Source organism: Sapajus apella, unplaced genomic scaffold, assembly GCF_009761245.1.
Source record: "Sapajus apella isolate SASKATOON/1434 unplaced genomic scaffold, GSC_monkey_1.0 scaffold279, whole genome shotgun sequence".
Lineage (NCBI taxonomy): Eukaryota > Metazoa > Chordata > Mammalia > Primates > Cebidae > Sapajus > Sapajus apella.
The window spans coordinates 188,696-206,764 of record NW_022437219.1 but is presented as its reverse complement, the minus strand read 5'-3'; the positions used below and the strand labels follow the sequence as shown (position 1 = coordinate 206,764).

At 42.7% G+C, this 18,069-nt stretch overlaps 1 pseudogene across 1 annotated transcript; it reads right to left on the bottom strand.

The window, feature by feature from the left end:
* Nucleotides 1–822: 822 nt before the first annotated feature.
* On the bottom strand, nucleotides 823–2,057 carry LOC116545507 (annotated as a pseudogene). The gene has a single exon (XR_004266339.1). The product of XR_004266339.1 is annotated as a 39S ribosomal protein L9, mitochondrial pseudogene (transcript).
* Nucleotides 2,058–18,069: the final 16,012 nt, after the last annotated feature.

The window sequence follows — 18,069 nt, the reverse complement described above, 5'->3', positions numbered from 1 at the left end:
ACAATTATTATGTGTCAATTATAAATAAGTCTTTAAAAAAGGATAATGATCAATCTGCATGACACAAAAAAGAGAAAAATCTCTTAAAAACAGTGAGATAGAAGACAGATAACCTATGAAGTTGAAGGAAAACTCCTACCTCTGTATCAAGTCAGAAAACAGAAAAATTAATATCAATAAAATATTAAAATAAAAGCTGCTGGACAGCATAGAAATCTATTAACAGTAAAAACACAACCTATAAAATAATAGAAATTGTGTGCATCTGACAAGGAGTTAATATCCAAAATATATAAGGACTCAACAGCAATAAAAATTGAAAAAACGAAACTAAAGAATGAGCAAAAGATCTGAATAGATATTTTCCCAAAGAAGACCTAAGGAAATGGCCAACATCACTAATCTTTTGGAAAATGCAACCCAAAACCACATGAGGTCATTCCTCACCCCATTTAGAATGGCCAATATTAAGAAGACAAAAAAAAAAAAAAAAGGTTTGGTGAGGATGTGGAGAAATGGGAACACTTATACACAGTTGCTGTGAATGTAAATTTAGTACATTTTTAGATTTATTTATTCATTTATTTTTTAGAAACCTTCAGGGAAAACTATGCAGATTTCTCAAAACAAAAACCAAAATCTAAAAATGAAACTATCATATAATCCAGCAGTTCCACTCTTGAGTATATGTTAAAGGGAAATAAAAATCAGTGTATAAAAGAGATATCTGCACTCCCATGTTTATTATGGCTTGATTGACAGTAGCCCAGATATGGAATCAATCTTACTTTTCTTTTTCTTTTCTTTCTTTCTTTTTTTTTTAGAACATAATCTCTTTATTTCTGCTTGGGATAGAAATGTTCAGTTTAGATCATGAGAATGAGGCAAGTACTGGCTGGCTCTTCTGTTTGTCCCAATAAACTCCAATGGAGGAAGAAGCTAAACAGGATCTGGACGGTTTTGGTCTATTGTATGCAGCTTATCAAATCTACAGCCTGGTACTTCTGGAACAAGGCGCCCCAGTGATGACAGTTAAAGATGGCAAAATTAAGAATTCAACATGTATATGCAGTGCAGTCTGCTGTCTTCAGGTATTCTCTAAAATTCTGTATTTGGTCAGAGCTGGGAGTGAGATCAGGGTGCTTGCCCATTTCTGCTCCACCGCTCCTGATTCTGCTTTACCGCCTTGGAGGAAAAGTAGGTTTAGATCTTCTGGGGGGCGGTGGGGGTCATGCCCTTGGCAGCTTGCTGGGCTAATCAGTACTTATATCTTTTGGTCTTGGGCCTCTCAAAGTTCACCACAGACATAAACACTCTCAGAGTATCAAGCCCATTTACCCTCACCTCACACCAATACTCGCCCCACCATGTGATAGGCTCTTCTGGTAGCTTTAATGTATGTGGGGCGACCACAACACCAAGATTCTTGAGGAAGTGGCGGGCAACAATTTCAGGATTCAGCTCCCATTTGACATTGTTCTTCATCCCTACCTGCAGGTGACAGCTTTTTAGAAATTTCACTGTCGCCTCACCTGCCTTGGTCTAGATCTTCTCTAATTTTCCTTCTTGTCTCAGCGATTTCTCTTCTTCAAACAGCTTCTTGTTTTCAGGAGATGCATATACAGCCAGTCCCTGAGGAAGGAGTCGATTCCGGCCAAAATATTTCTTCACTGAGACCAGGTCACCCCGGACTCCAAGATTCTCCACAGACTGCGTGAGGATGAGCTCCAGGTTTTCTACGGGCCGATGCTTCGTGTCCTCAAACAGCTTATAGACGCGGTGTCGCCGGTGCAGGCGCGGCTTCCGGCTCTCCCCCGCCAGCGGTACCTTCCACCGGCGCTCCACGATGACCGTGTCCCGATTTTGAGAGAGGCTGAAGTCACGCTTCAGGCCAGGGGTGTTCCCTTCCTGTCGCGGCCGCAGTAGCTCCCGAAGGCCTCCCCGCAGCAGAGCTCTGCCCGGGGCCGTGACGATGGGCGCCGCCATGTTCGCAGGCACAGAAGGAAACGTGAGGAAGGACCCCGGTGTTAGGAGGCAGGAAAGGCCCCCCTCCAGGGCTGCCTGCGGCGCGCCCGCGCAATCTTAGTTTTCATCAGGGCATAAATGGATAGAGCATACGCGGTGTATACACACAATGGAATACAATTTAACTATAGGAAAAATAAAATCCGGGGATTGCGCGCTGACATCGACCTGTGAAGTGGTCGCCCCGGTACAGCTTCAGGTCTGGCCCCGGGACCCCAACAGCTGGGCGTCCTGCGTAGACCCTCCCACAAGACCCCTCACCGTCTGACTCCCGACAGCTCAGGGTTTTGCTGTCTCGTGGCTGCTGCTCCTGCTGCTGCAGCTTGGAACTGGAGCTGTCTCGTCCGGCTCTCAGGAGAGAAACGTGAGTCCCAGTGGCAGTCACGGTAGGCAAGGCTCCCCTTGGCCCCTGGGCGCCACCTTAGAGCCTGCCGTGTCCGCTATACCCGGAGCCCATCTGCACCGCCAAGTGGCTCCTGCTGACCGCAGCCAGGGAAGGATTGAAGCGCCAGACAATTCTGGGAGGGGACAAAAGAGGAACCGCAGCCGCCACATCCTCTCTTTTCCGGGGATGTGCAGAATTACCATGAAATTATGACTTGTCATCTTGCGAATTACCAATTAGAAAATTGAATCTAGAAAATGTCACCATTTTAGCCCACCAGTTCCCTAATAGCTATAATTGAGTGATAAAGTGCTCCCAAATGCGTTTGCACAAATTCAGCTGCCACGATAGTTTTCTGAAAAGTAACATGTTTGGTTCTCCAGAGCACAATACTAACTCTGGAGCTTTTAAGCACCTTTATATGTTACTAGTTAAGGCTTTTAAGTCAGAGTAGTTTATCAAACAAATAATTTTTGAGTGGTTTTGCATCGGTTTATTTTTGAATTGAAGTCATGCAAGAATATAGATGTTTTCATTAAAAGTGTAAGAAAAATGTATCGGTTAGGTGGTGGTCATTCCAAAGGAAGCACTACTCGGGTTACTTAACCACAAGTCTTGTAAGAATTTACACAAACAAGGATTATTGTTCACACCTGTGTAACAATTTACCAAGTACATGATGCAATGAGATCTTTGAGTTGAAAGGAGTAAAATAAATTAGTTTAGATATTGGGGATATTGGTATGCTGGTGACTAGTCAAATTCCTCCATAGAGAATCACTTCAGAGTTCATGAAGTATTTTCAGACTACAGGTATATTCATGTTCTTGTTCAGTGAAAGAGCATAAAATTTTGAGTGTTATAAATTCAGATAATGGAATGTAATTCGCAGATGCATTGTCAGTTTGGGGATATGGGGGAAGCACACATTCCTAAGATATGAGTGTAATATGCAATAGTATTTCTTGCTTGAGACTGTGAGCAGTTTTTAATTAAAACTGGGTTAGAATTAGTTAACAAAATCTAACAAGGTGGTTTGTGATAATACTGAGGAGGTATAAGACTCTTAAAAATGAAAGTTACAACATAGTTATTGTAAAGGGTAACTAAAATGGTTTCTGTTGAAAGTAGCTGATTTTCTGAGTAATGTTACTAATTTTGGGTGACATTTTTACAGTAATTAGCTATTTTGACACTTAAAACTTGAGTGGAAACATTTTATTTCTCTTCAAACAAAAGCAAAGGCACAATGTTTTTTCTTATTATGTTGGAATAACTATACCCTGCCTCTTGTGTTTTGTAAACTCATTGACTCATTCTTTAATGTGCCACCAAGAACTTTTTTTTGAGAGTCAAAATATATTTGTTTCCCAATGTCCAAAAATGTACAAGAGTGTGAAAATGGTTTTTAAAATTATAGCCAGGTGTGGTGGCATGCGCATTTAGTCCCTACTACTGAGGAGGCTAAGGCAGGAGGATTCTTTGAGCCCAAGCTGTAATCCACCATGATTCCATTTGTGACTAGCTACTGCACTGCAGCCAGGGAAACATAGTGAGATTTTATCTCTAAAACAAAGAAAAAAAATTAAGTACTGTCGCTTAATTTTTAACTGATAGTCTTTGGTTGATTGTTTTTGGATAAGATATTCTTGAAACTTGGCCAAAAATCAGTTGTTTTGAAAAACTGTTCTAAATTAAGCATTTTTTATGTATTCTGGATAAAAAATATACTGCAGAGAAAATTTCAAGTTTTTCATTACATTAGTCTTTTTGAAAGAGAACAGCTTAGGTAAAATAAGCATATAATGCTCTATTTGTTCATGCTCTATTAAAAAGAAAAGATTCCTTATATTTAAATACATGTTTCTCTACAATAATGACCTTGCCTGCCAAAAAAAAAAAAAAAAAAAAAAAAGTTTGGCCAAAATGCAAAATTACATTGGTGTAAGAAAAGTTCCAAGTCAAAGTTAAAACATCCAGTTTGAGGCCAGATCCACATATGACAGTCACAATTTCAACTCTAAACTGCACCCATGTGTAGGATTTAGAATCTCAATAGTGGGCTCTACCCATGAGTGAGGATGACAGTCCTAATTGTTGGCTATATTTGTCTGTGAGAGTCACAAGATTGTTGTTTGCTGGGCCCTGCTATGTAACTATCTGTGTACCCCAAGGGCTTTATAAAACACATGTGAATGTCATAATCTTCTGCGACCTTTTCACAATTAGTAGACCAAAAATCTTAGTTGTTGCCCTAAGCCTAGCTATTAGAGTCAAAATTTCTCCTACTGGCTGAGTCCATGTAAAAAAGTTATCATCGTGACAGTTGCCTGGGCCTAGGTATATGTCACAACCCTACCTGTGAGCTGAACCAGAAAGGAAAGTCAAATCACCTGAATACTGGGCCAGGGAAATGTCAATATCTCTCCATTGGCAAGACAGACACAGGAAAGTCATTACCTTTATGCTAGGTTCAGTGATATGTCACAATGCCCATTATAGGCAAAACCCAGTCAAAAAAGTCACATCACCTAGGTGCTGGATCCAGCAATATGTCACAATCCCCCCTGTTAACAGTGCCCAGGCATGAGAGGAGAGTCATATTACCTAGGTAATATGCCCAGATTTATGACACAAACCTTACTGGAGACAGGACACAGGGAGGAGTATGGTATCTCATCAGCAAGGTGATGGGCTCAAAGAGACATTATGATGCTCCTTGTGAGCAGGACCAAGTCAGGACAGTCAAATCACTTAGATGTTTGGGCCAGGTTTTTGTGACAACCCCAACTGCTGCAGGGCTTATGCAGAGAGTAAAGTCAATCAGGTGCTGAGAAAAAAAAAAAAATTATGTGTCAAAGTCACATTTACAGGAAGGTCCAGGGATGATATTCACCGTTTCACACATATTCTGTCTCAAGGCATAGCAGATAACACTTTCTATGAATTGTTTTAAAGTACACAAATCACAATCTCAATGGTGGACAGAATTCATGCATAAAAGCTCCAACCTCACCTGCAAACACTAATGAGGGCAGCCACTGTCTCACAGGTGTGCTGAGTTTTGGTACAAAAGTCACCATTCTACCTGTGAACTGGATCCATGTATAAGAGTCACAATACCAACTTTCAATGAATCTGGATGTGATATTCAGAATCTCAAGAATGAACTGTGTTCATATGGGAAGATGATATTCCTCACTGTATTTTGTGTGTACATAGGAGAGTCACAATGTCACCTATGTGCTGGGCCTTTAAAATACATCCTCCGTGCCACTTAAGGGCTTCATATGGTCTGCATGAGAATGAAAACTTGCTCAAGACCTTCATGATGGTAGAAACCCATGATCCTACATGTTGCCGTAAGTTCAGTCATGAGAGTTATCCTATTTGCTGGGCCCAGCTATGACAATCATCAGTGTGCCTGTGAGCTGGGTATGGAAATTAGCCACCCTGCCATTTGTGGGTGGATTCAGATACGGCAGTCACAATTCCAACTATGAATTGTTTCTGTGAGTGAGATCCAGGACTTCATGAGTAGGTTCTGTTTATATTTCATTCTAACTGTGGACTGTGTGTGCATATAAGAGTTACAATCAAAATTTTGAGCTGGGCCCTGTGTTAATACTCTCTGTACCACCTTAGGACATTATACAATATATATTAGTGTTGTAATTCTCTGAGACCTCTGTAAAAGTAGGAAGCCCAAGGTCTTATATATTGCTGTAAGCCTAGATAGAAGACTCAACATCTCTTTTATTACCTGGGACCAGGCATGAGAGATGTTGACATGCCTATGAGCTGGGTCCAGAAATGAGTCACCTTCCAACCTGTTGCCAGATCTGCATATGACAGTGTTAATTCTAAATGTGAACTGTTTACACATGTGAGATTCAGAACCTTACCAGTGAACTTGGTCCAAGTGTGAGAGAGGAAAAATTTTTTCTCTGTAATGGACTCTGATAAGACCCAAGTAATTTATAGAATATTCGTGAGTGTCATAATCATCTGTAATCTTTATACAATTAGAAGACCCATAACCTTACTGATTGTTCTAAGCTTAGCTCTGAGCATCAAAATCTCTGCTCTTAGCTGGGCTCTCATATGAGAATCATCATTTATTCCTGTGACCTAAGCCTAGATATATGTCACAATTCTACCTGTGGGCAGAACCAGGCAGAAGAGTCACATTACTTGAATACTAAGCCACGAAAATATTAGTATACCCCCTGTGAGTTGAGTGCTGGTAGGAAATTCACATCACTGTCAGGATCACCTCCTGTGGGGGTCTGTCCTGCAGACGCTGACTCAATGGTAGATAAATAAAGTACACTGACACACAGATATTATGCTTTGTCAGTTCAGCTGAGGGTTCATGGCCACTTTACAGACACCCTGGAGAGTTCCGTAAACAGTTACAAATGCCGGCCCTTACTAGCCAGTAAGGCTTGCATTTATTTAGTAAAGTTTAATTGACAAAGGTTTGAGTCAACATCACTAGAGTGAAGATTAAAGCACAGGTTCAGATTCCCAAAGTAAACACCATTAGATAATAATATTCCTGGTCAACCTACCCTCAAGAGGGCCATCCTGCTCAAAGGTTATTTTTAAGACCATATGAGTACACAGGTTAGGTAAACTCCCTACATACCCTAGCTATTTGCTTTACTTATTAACTAAATGTAAAAGGATTTTGGCTGTCATCAGTCAAAACTTCTACTGAAACTATGAAAAAACCATTGGGCTTTCCAAAAGAGTTTGAGACTATATTACATAACTTTCTGTGCTATTTTCCCTTAATATTTTTGCCACCACCCTGAGTGAATTCCCACATATCACTATTGTGCTGGAGTCAGTTATGTGACACAATGTTCCCTGAGGGCAGAACTCAGGCTGAAGGACTACATCACCTGAATGCTGGGCTTAGCAATATGTCACCATCCTCTTTGGGAATGGGGCCTAGGTAAAGGTGACAATCACATCGCCTGGAAATTAGACCAGAAGTACATCACTGTGTCACCTGCGAGAAGGGATTAGGCATGAGGGCCACATCACCAAGGTTATTGACTTAAGTGTATGTCACAATCCTAACTATGGGCTTTATTTAGGCAGTATATTCAAATCTCTCAAATTCTGCTTGGCCAAAAGTATATATCACGGTCACACCTGTGGGAAGATCCAGAAATGGATTTTACATTTCTGCACATTTTCTGGGTCCAGATATAAAAGTGCGCACCTCATAAACTTTTACATACTCCAAGCATACAATTCATGATCTTAACAGTAAATTGGACCCATGCGTGAAAGCCTCAACCTAAGACAACTCACATTAGAAGAGTTAGAGCCTAACATATTTTCTGAATCTTGGTCAGAGACTCATCATCTCACCGGAGGGCTGGATCCACATATAAGAGTAACAATACCAACCTTGGACTGCCTTTAGGTGTGAAATTCAGAACTTCAACAATGAGTTGTATCCACATGGATGTGTGGCAATCTTTACAATGTATGCAATGAAAGTCAAAATCTCACCACTGTACTGGGCTTTGTTGTATTAATATTTAAACCACCTGTGACTTTTTATAGTGTGTGTGAGACTTGCATTCCACTCTGAAATGTTTGTGCATATATAAACCCATAATCTGACTTGTTGCTCCAAGCCTAAGGATGAGATTTAGATGTGAGAGTCATTACCATACCTATAAGTTAGGTTCAGCAATGAGTCGCCCATTTTACCTATGGCCAGATCCCCATGTGACAGTCAATATTCCAGCTGTGGACTGTGTCTATGAGTGAGATTTAAGGCCTTGAAAGTGGGCTTTGTTCACGTGTGAGATTGACAATTTTAACTGTTGGCTTTGTGCTGTGCTCTGTAAAGACACTCCCTGTACCACCAAAGAGCATTATAAAATATGCATAAGCTTTCTAATACTTTGTGATGTTTCCAAAAGTAAGAGATCAAAGACATGATACATTGCCATAGCCCATCTAGAACAGCAAAAATCTATTCTATTGGTTGTGTCCATGTATGATAGTCATAATTATGCCTGTAAACTGGACCCAGATGTATGCTACAATATCACCTCTAGGCAGTGAACAGGAAGAAGAGCCACATCACCTGAATGCTGTGCCAGAGATATGTCAGTGTCCCTGTTAAGAGAGAAGCCCTGACCAGAAAGTCACACCACCTGGCTGCTGAGCCCACTGATATGTCACAATGCCCTTTGTGGGCAGGGTCCAGGCAGGAGAGTCAAATTACCTGGGTGCTGTGTAAAGCAATATGTCATAAATTCCCCTCTAGACAGAGCCCAGGAAGAAACAGAAGAGTTATATGACCTAGGTGATGGGCAAAGAGATAAGTCACAATGCCATCTAAGGGAAGGGCTCAGGCAGGAGAGTTACATCACCTAGAAAATATGGCCCAGGTATATTTCACAATCTCAATTATAGGCATTGCTTAGGAGAGCCACAAAACCCAGGTCCTTGGTCCATCAATTTGTCACTTCTGTAGGGAGAGTCCAGGCAAAAAAGGACAGTCAAATCTACCAGATGCTGAACCCAGTAATATGTCACCATTTTCTAAGTGAGCAGTTCCAAGACAAAAAAGGAGACTCACATTACATAGTGATGGGCTTTGAGATATGTCAAAATTTCAAATGGGGGTGGAGCCCAGGCAGGAGAAGAGAGTCACATCACCTAGGTGATGGAACCAGTGATATGTCACAATGCCTCTTGTGGGCTGAGCCCAGGATGGAGAGGAGAGTCACATCACCTAGGTAATTGGTGCATAAATATTTCAAAATCTTCTCTGAGAAAAGAGCCCAGACTGGAGAGTCATATCACCATGTGGTTGGCCTATGTAGAGGTTACAATCCCATACTTAGAAAGGACCCAGGTAAAAGAGTAAAATTAACCAGGTGTTGGGCAGATTTATGTGATGAAATGACATCTGCAGGAAGATGTAGAAATGAGATTCACAGTACTACATATGGCCTGGCTCCAATTATGAAAGTCACCACCTTTTGTCAATTCTGCCCAAGTACATGAGCTACAAAGTCAACAGTGAACTGGACCTGTGCATGAGAGCCCCAACATCATCTGTAAACAGTTTCTAATTAAGAAGATGCAGCCTCACAGGGTGTTTAACCTTGATCTAAAAGTCACCATCTTACCTGTGGTCTGGATCCATGTATGAGAGTCACAGTTCCAACTTTCAGTTGCCTCCAGGTGCGAGATTCAGAATCTCAACAATGGGCTCTTTCCATAAAGGTGAATGATAATTCTTACTGTCAGTGGAATATGTAGACAAGAGTCACAATTTCCTCTTCATGATGGACCCTGTTATGAAACTCTCTTTATCACCTGCAGGTATTGTACAATATGCTTGAGTTTTGTAGGGCTCTGTGACATTTGTAAAAGTCAGAAACCCAGGACATTACCTGTTTCCATAAGCCTACTCACTAAAGCAAACATGTATTTTATTGGCTGGGTCCAGGTATTAGAGTCATTACTGGGCCTGTGATCTGGTTCCAGAAATGAGTCACCATCCCACCTGTGGCCAGATTTATGTATAACAGTCACAATTCTAATTGTGGACTTTATCTGCATGTAAGATTCAGGAGCTCACCAGTGGGCTCTGCCCATGTATGAGTGTGACAATTTTAATTTTCAGCAGGATGTGGCTATGAGAGTCACAATATCACATATCACCTGTGTTCTGGTTTGTATTATGAAACTCTGTACCACTCAAAGGCTTTGTAATATATATATGTGTGTGTGTGTGTGTGTGTGTGTGTGTGTGCGTGTGTCAGAATTTTCTGTAACTTTTTGCAAGTAAGAGACTCAGGACCTTACCTTGTGCCCTAAATCTATCTATGAGAGCCAAAATCTCTTCTCTTGGGTGGTTTCACATCTGAGAGACATCATAATGCCTGTGTGCTGGGCCTAGGCAGAGGTCACAGTCCTACCTGTGGGTAAACAGAAGGCAAGAGGGTCACATCACCTGGGTAATGACCCAGAAGTATATCACAGTCCCTTCTGTTGACAGATCCCAAAAAAGGAGTTACATCACCTGGGTGCCAGACTCAGTGATATGTCACATTGCCCAGGATAGGCAGGGCACAAACAGGAGAGTCTTATTGCCTGGGTGCTTGGCTCAGTGTGTGTCTCAAGCTTTTATGTAGGCAGCCGTAATAGCAAGAAAGAGTCACATTACCTAGATGCTGGGCTAGAGGTATCAGTCTCTCAGTCATTCAAGGTGAGGGTTATAATCTCTTTAGACATCCATGTAACAGAGCTCCAACTCCTTCATCCTCAGAAGCAAAGGCCAATGGAGACCAAATATGGCTTGAAAGGTAAGTCCCTTAAGGGACTTATGTCACAATGCCCAGTGTATGGAGGCCACAAGCAGGAGAGTCACATTACCTGGGTGCTTCACCCAGTGGTTTGTTGTTTCACACCCACAGAAAGGTCCAAGCATGAGAGTCCCAATACTGCACGTGACTTGTCCCAAATATGAAAGTCAACACCTTTTGTGAGTTCTGTCCAAGTACATGAGTCCCAGTGTCAACAGTGGGCTGGATCTGTTGGGGCATGAGAGCCCCAACCTCATCTGAAAAAATGAACTATACCTAGGCAAAGGACATAGGTGATATGACTCCCCTGCCTGGGCTATTCTCTCAGGGGAGATATTAAAATATTCATGCATCAATCAGCTAGGCAATGTGACTCTCTCTTCTGACCTGGGCTCAGATAATTCTTATGCACAGAGGGCACAATTAGCAAAAGAAAGTCACATTACTAGGTGCTGGGCTAGAGATATTAGTCTCTGCATCGTTCAGGGCAAGGGTTAGGATCTCTTTAGATATCCATGTAACAGAGCCCCAATTCCTCCGTGCTCAGAAGCAAAGACCTGTGGAGACCAAATAGGGCTTGAACGGTAAGTCCTCTAAAAAAGCAGAATGTCATGGGCTTTGTCCTCTCCCCTTCAAATACAACCAGATTATGACCTCTCTTCTGACTTTTCATTATGCTCAGCACTGGAACAAGGCTCTTGACTTCACCTCCTCACCTCTCCACCCCTGCACTCTTACTGGGCAGACCAGAGACCAAGAGACTTGAACATCGGCACAGCCAAGAGAGAAGTAAATCCAAAGAGGGAGGTGGTGGCAAGGACTGTGCTCTCACGGTTGTCCAGGCCCAAGACTGCAGCCCATGCTGCTATCCAGGTGACACTGGGTGCAGGTTGGACCCCACTGGAAGACCTAGAACAGCCTCAGCAGCTTCTGCTTATTTGTTTACTTAAGTGCCAAAAATGTGAACACTTTTCCAAGGTTTTCAGATACACTGAGTCACCACCAGTTGAAAGTGGGGATGATGGCATCTTCAGCAAAGTTGATTGCCTCACCTGCCAAGGCAGGACCCAGACACAGCCTCACCAATTCAGCTGCCCCAGGCTGGAGGTGATCCTGTGGTGCCTCCTCCCTGTAGCTCCACTCTTTCCCCATATTTCCTTCCTTAACCACTGGCAAACTTTTCACCATCCTCCTTGTTATCACACCTGGGGCACCTGACACCAAGGAGACCCAGGAACCCCACTTAACTCAGGTCCTGCAGGGGTCAGATGAACAGGCAGAAGGTCCAAAAGGAAAGCCATCTACCACCTCCAGAATGAACAAATCAAAACCTCTGCACTCCAGGAAGAAGTCAGGAGCCCAGTGGGGGCTGTAAGTCCAGCTCACCACAACCTAGACATGTGGAGTGCTCTGTGGCTCACACTTGTGTTTTGCCGGCTGGAGTTTCTGCAATGGTTCACAGTCTTTGTTCCAAACATGGAACTGGCGCTTTGGCTGGTTAGCCAGGTGTCCTCAATGGAGAAAGGGTGGAAATGGTGAGAGTTTTCATTACAGTGTATTGCCTTGTTCTGGCAGCAAACAATCCTGCACCATGAGGCACCCGGAAACTCCAGGCTAGAGGCAGTCATGTCAGGCCTCCTACCTATAGCATCTCTCCTGCCTTTTTTTTTTTTTTCTGCAACCCTAATCGCCTACTTTTGATTATCCTCCTTGTCACAATGGGGCAGTTGGTCTTTGTCACAATGGGGCACCTGGCACCATAGAGATGAAAATGTGCAGAGCTGGGGTCCTGCCATGTCTACGTAAACATGCCAGGGCTCAGAGTGGAAAGTCCTCTGAAGCCTCCAGAAGAAATGGAACAGGACCTGGCACTGCAGGAAGGATTGGGGCACCCACTGGCAGATGCCAGACACACACACACAGCAGCGATAAATGTGTAAGGCACTCCCTGGCCTGGGCCTGTCTTCTGGACTCTGGAGTTTGTATCCAGGCCTGGGGTCACCCGTCCACACACAGAATAAGCTCTTGGACTGGCTGCCTCCCCCAGCACCCAGGCTGTGCCGGAGAGAATCTCAAATGCTGCTTTTCCACTGCAGTGACTGATACTTTAGTGACCCCAGTCACACTTCCCCCACAGGGACTCTATGTTGTCCAGCTCGCCACCCTGGGTTTCTCATCACCCAGTGATTCCAAAAGAAACAATCTACAATGGCATGACTCCACCAGAAACAAACATCTGAGCAAAGTCCGTTGGTCACTTTAATTTTTCAAAGGGGACAATTGTCTCTCCTTGAAAGCTTAAGGTTCACTAACAGGCTATTCTAATATATGTGCAATTCACACTAAAACTGATTGAAGAGTGAATTCTAATTCTAGGATACTTTGTATTCTCAAATGGCACCTGCTTCTCCCAGCCCCATCAAAATGGAACAGTGATGACTATTTGTCTTCTCAGCACTGTGGGGACACAGAGCCTTAGATGAAAGTGTGTCAAAAACATTCCTTAAAGGGCTGTCACTTCCAATTTTCAAGCAAGGTGGGAAACTAATCATGATATATAAAGCACTTTGGCCAAAATGCACAATTTGTAATAGAAAAACAAATGGTATAAACTATTCCATATCTGTGTGGCCATTATGGCAATTTAGACAGAAAAAATCATTGCCAAATTTAGGTATTGAAATCTGTAAGCTCATGGCTGCTAACAAGCTTAACTTCTGTGTGCTAGAAGTTTTGAAGCTTATTTCTCCATGCCAATCTGCCCAAACAAACCTTGAGTTGTTTATTTCTATAGAATTTCTACAGAATCCTAATGGGCATGACCTTCTGGCCCATCCTTACAGCACCAGAGCTGGTGAAATTGCACTTGCTCATGTTTCCCCCTATTTTGTTAAGAGTGAAAATATTTAATGACAGGGTAGGTTGGAAAAATACTGAATTAATGGCTGAGGCCTCCTGGTGGGTGGGTCAGGTCTCTGGCAGTCTAAGCCTTTTTACAATAAATAAGTTAAAGGTAAAATTAGAAAACAGTAACAAGAAAATGGAAATTATTTTCTTTCTTTGCTCACCCTAAAGAGAAACACACAGGGTCCAGACATGTCTGTTGGAGTCAGGCTTGTCCTGGGAAATTGGATCATGCTCAGCAGGAGCCCTGACGATGGAGGCCAGATGAAATGGGGCTCCTGGGGAGTTGCAGCCAGGGTCAGGGTCTGGCTCACTCAGGCTCTCAGGGGCGTTCTGAAGGCCAAGAAGGATGCCCAGGACAATGAAGTCTCAAGCAGCCCATCTGAGTCTAGATCTGTTCAGGTTGTGCTGAATCTCAGCAGCCCTGCCAACAAGGGGCCTGATCAGCCTTAACGATCTCATTCACTGGAGGCAGGCACCTAGTGGATGGGTCCAGAGAGCTGCCTAATGCCAATGCGGGAGTCCACCGCCCTGCCGACTGGAAAGAGCCTCTGCGGGTGCCGGCCCTAGTGCTGTCAGTCTGTTGAGTTTTTCAAGGTAGGCATTCGGACCTCTGTGGCCACGTCCAGCTACCTGAGACTTATCTTCTCAGTCAGCAGAAGTGTTAGGACCATGAAGACTGGATAGGATTTGAATGGGAGTCCCCCTAAAATGATAGTGTGTGTAATAAGCTTTGGCCTCTCCTCTCCTCTCTAAGAAGAACAAGATGACCACCTCTGTCCTCCCTTTTTGCAGCACCCAGCACTTGAGCAGGGCTCTTGGCAATCACCTTCCCCACTCCACTCCCACTGCTCTGCCTCCCCAACCTTGCACACTTCTCAGTCAGGGCAAAGATCAGGCTGCTAGAATCTTTTCACCGCCAGAGGAGCAAGCCAGAAGAGACGAGAGCAGTGGAGGTGCCAGCTGTGCTCCACTGACGCCCCAGACCCAAGCTGCGTGCCCAGGCTGCGGTCCAAAGAGTACTCGATGCAGTTCCCTAGACCAGCTGGATCCGCTGCTGCAGCCACAGCTTCTCTCAGTTCTTGATCCATGGGGACAGGTGTTGTTTTTGAAGGTTTTCAAACCATCTCTGGTGACCCCTGGCAAGGGGTGGTTATATTGGCAATCTCCAGCAGGGCTCATTGCCTTGTCCTCAAGCAGCACGCAACAATCCCCATGCCCACCTAGGCACTAAGTTGCGATGGGCCTCTTTCTGGAAGCTCGCCTTCTCCTATTTGCCCTTTGTCTTCCCCTTCCCCTGCCCCCGTGTTTCTGGTCATCCTTTATGGCATCACAGTGGGACAACTGGGTGCTGGAGTCTTGCAAACCGCTGTGCAGACCTCTAGTCCTTCCCAGGCCTGGCCAACAGGGCAGCGAATTGGGGACAAAAGTTGTCTTCTGCCTCTTTAAGGACCAGAACAGACCAGTGCACCTAGAAGTCATGACCCAGTGCAGGCTGCAGGCTCAGCTCAGGGCAAGGCCAGACTTGCATGGCAGAGGTAGCCCTTCAGGACAGGGAATCAGAGCTTTGCTTGCTGCTTTACGCCGCTAGGGTGGCACCAGAGATCATTGTGGCTGAGGCTTTCCTGTGGGCTGCAGTGCCTGCCCCTATAGTGACCCCACAAAACGCCTTTCCAGCAAGTAATCCACCATGTCCTGCCTGCCAGCCTAGGCTTTCTCCTCATCTGGTGATTCCAAATAAGACAATCTACACTGAAATGACTTAATTCTAGAAACAGGGAAACACAAAGAATCTGTGGGAAGACCGTTTGTCATCTGGATTCTTAAAAGATACATTTTCCCTTCTTGTGATATTAGTGTACGAAACAGATATTATAATAAACATGCAATTCACACTAAAGCTGATTAAAGGGTGAATTCTTATTCTAAGGCATTTTGTGGTCTCCAGATTTTCTGTTCCCTCTGCCAGAACCACCTTAATATTAGAACAGTTATCCTTGAGAGTGGAGGTATAAAGAAACTAGCTCGGCAGATAGAGCAGAGTCCTCGACAGAATGTTTGTTCTAACAAAAAGCAGCCCAAGAAATTACTTCACTTAAACAAATAGCAACCTGGATATTTAGGGAGCAATTATAGGTAAGAAAGCTGGAAGGTTTCGTGGGCCAGGATGTCTGCAGCTGCATGGAAAGAAGGGACCACCTTGAACCAGACAAATCCAACATGAGGGCCCCACCCCCGTTTTTAGCACAAGTACAGTGGGAAAGAGATAAACAACTTGGAGTAGCTCAGGCTAAAAACCCGCCTGCATAATAAAAGTTTGGGGTGTGCGCTGCCAAAGATTCAGGCTCTATGCAGATGACACACCTGCTCCTAACTTGTTTTTCAAGCCCTATGTGGAAAAGATACTCCCTCCCACAAGCTCATCTATAAAAATCCTTGCATTTCACTACTGAAAGGTGACTGCTTTTCAGGAACTCTTTCTGCAACAGAGAGCTGTTCTCTTTTTTCATGTATTAAACTTTGGCTCTAACCTAACTTTTGGTGTGTCTGCATTCTTCATATCCTTAGTTGTGAGACCAAGAAGTTCAGGTGTCTCCCCAGATGATGAAGCCACTTTGTCATGACTTGTCTCATTGACTCTTGGGACATGAAACCCTCAATGAAAATGTGTCCAAAAGGACATTTTGTAAAGTGCTCTCTTTAAGAGAGAACATGCACTCTGCAATAATAGTAAAGACATCAGCCTCAGTCCCTATCTGATAGACTGTAGTGAGATGAAGAGTCTTAAGATTTCCATTTGGCTTCCTTTCCTGAGGGTTGGAGCAATTCAATGTTTAATTTATTAATTTAATCTCATAAAGTGCTCTCTCTCTCTCTCTCTTTCCTAAATTAAACATTTAGGCTGGGTGTAGTTGCTCACGCCTATAATCCTAGCACTGTGGGAGGCCGAGGCAAGCAGATCACCTGAGGTCAGGAGTTTCAGATTAACCATACCAACGTGGAGAAACCCCATCCCTACTAAAAATACAAAATAAGCTGGGCTTGGTGGCTCATGCCTGTAATCCCAGCTACTTGGGAAGCTGAGGCAGGAGAATCAGTGAACCCAGAAGGTGGAGGTTGCGGTGAGCTGAGATCATGCCATTGCACTACAGCCTGGACAAAAAGATTGAAACTCGGCCTCAAAAAAGCAATAATAAATAAATAGAAATAAAACTCTTAAATGTAAGTAAGGCAGTTATAAAACTCTTAAAATATCTACCTGGTGTGAAATTTTAAATTTAAAAAAAAAAAAAAAAAGCTCTTAAAATATAAGGTAAAAATCATGACATTTGTCTTGGCAATTTTTAAATATAACCTTAAAAGCAGAGGTAACAAGAAAAAAGCAGGAGAATAGGACTACCTCAAATGTTATAAGCTTTCTGGACACCAAAGAAAATATTTAGTAAAGCAAAAATGCCACCTAAGAAATGAGAAAAAAATGCAAATAATATATTTTGTAGAAGTTAATACCCAGAATGTATAAAAAACTAAACAATAAAAACTGAACAACTATATTAAAAAATGGGCAAAACTCTCAACAGATGTTTCCACAAAGCAGATATACAAATGGCAAAGAGGAATTTGAAAAGATGCTCAAAAGAAATTTTTAAAGAAATTAAAAGCAAAACTCCAATGAGATATTACCTCACACTCACTAGGATGGCCACTATCAAACGAGAAAAAATAACAGGTGTTTTTAAGCATGTAGAAAAATTAAAACACTTGTGCACTGATGGTGGAAAAAATTACAATGCAGCCATTATGAAAAATAGTACAGAGGTTCATCAGAATATTAAAAATAAAATTATCATACGATCTGGCAATCCCATTTCTGGATATCTATCTAAATGTGCAAAGCAGAACCCGAAAAAAACTTTTGCACACCCATGTTTATAACAAATATTCTAAAAATCCAAAAGTTAGAGGCTACTTGAAAGTCCCTTGATAAGTAAGGAAAGAAAATATGATATATACATAGAATAAAATATGATTTAAAAAGGAAATCTTATCACAAGCTGCAATAACAATAAACCTTTGGGACATGATGTTAAGTAAAATATACCAGGAGACAAATGACAGAGAATGTATGATTCCACCTATGAGATATCTTAAGTAATCCAATCACAGAAAAAGTAAGTAGAATGTGTTTGTCAAGGGCTCAGGAAAGGGTAAAATGGGCAGGTATCGTTTATGGGTGTTAAGTTTTAGTTTTGCAATGGAAAAGCTCTAGAAGCCTGTTGCATATAAATGTGAATATACATAATATTAATAATGCAATTAAAAATATATAGAACGGTAAATTTTGTTGTGCTTTTATTACAATTAAAATATTGTAAAGTGGGCTGGGTGCAGTGGCTCACA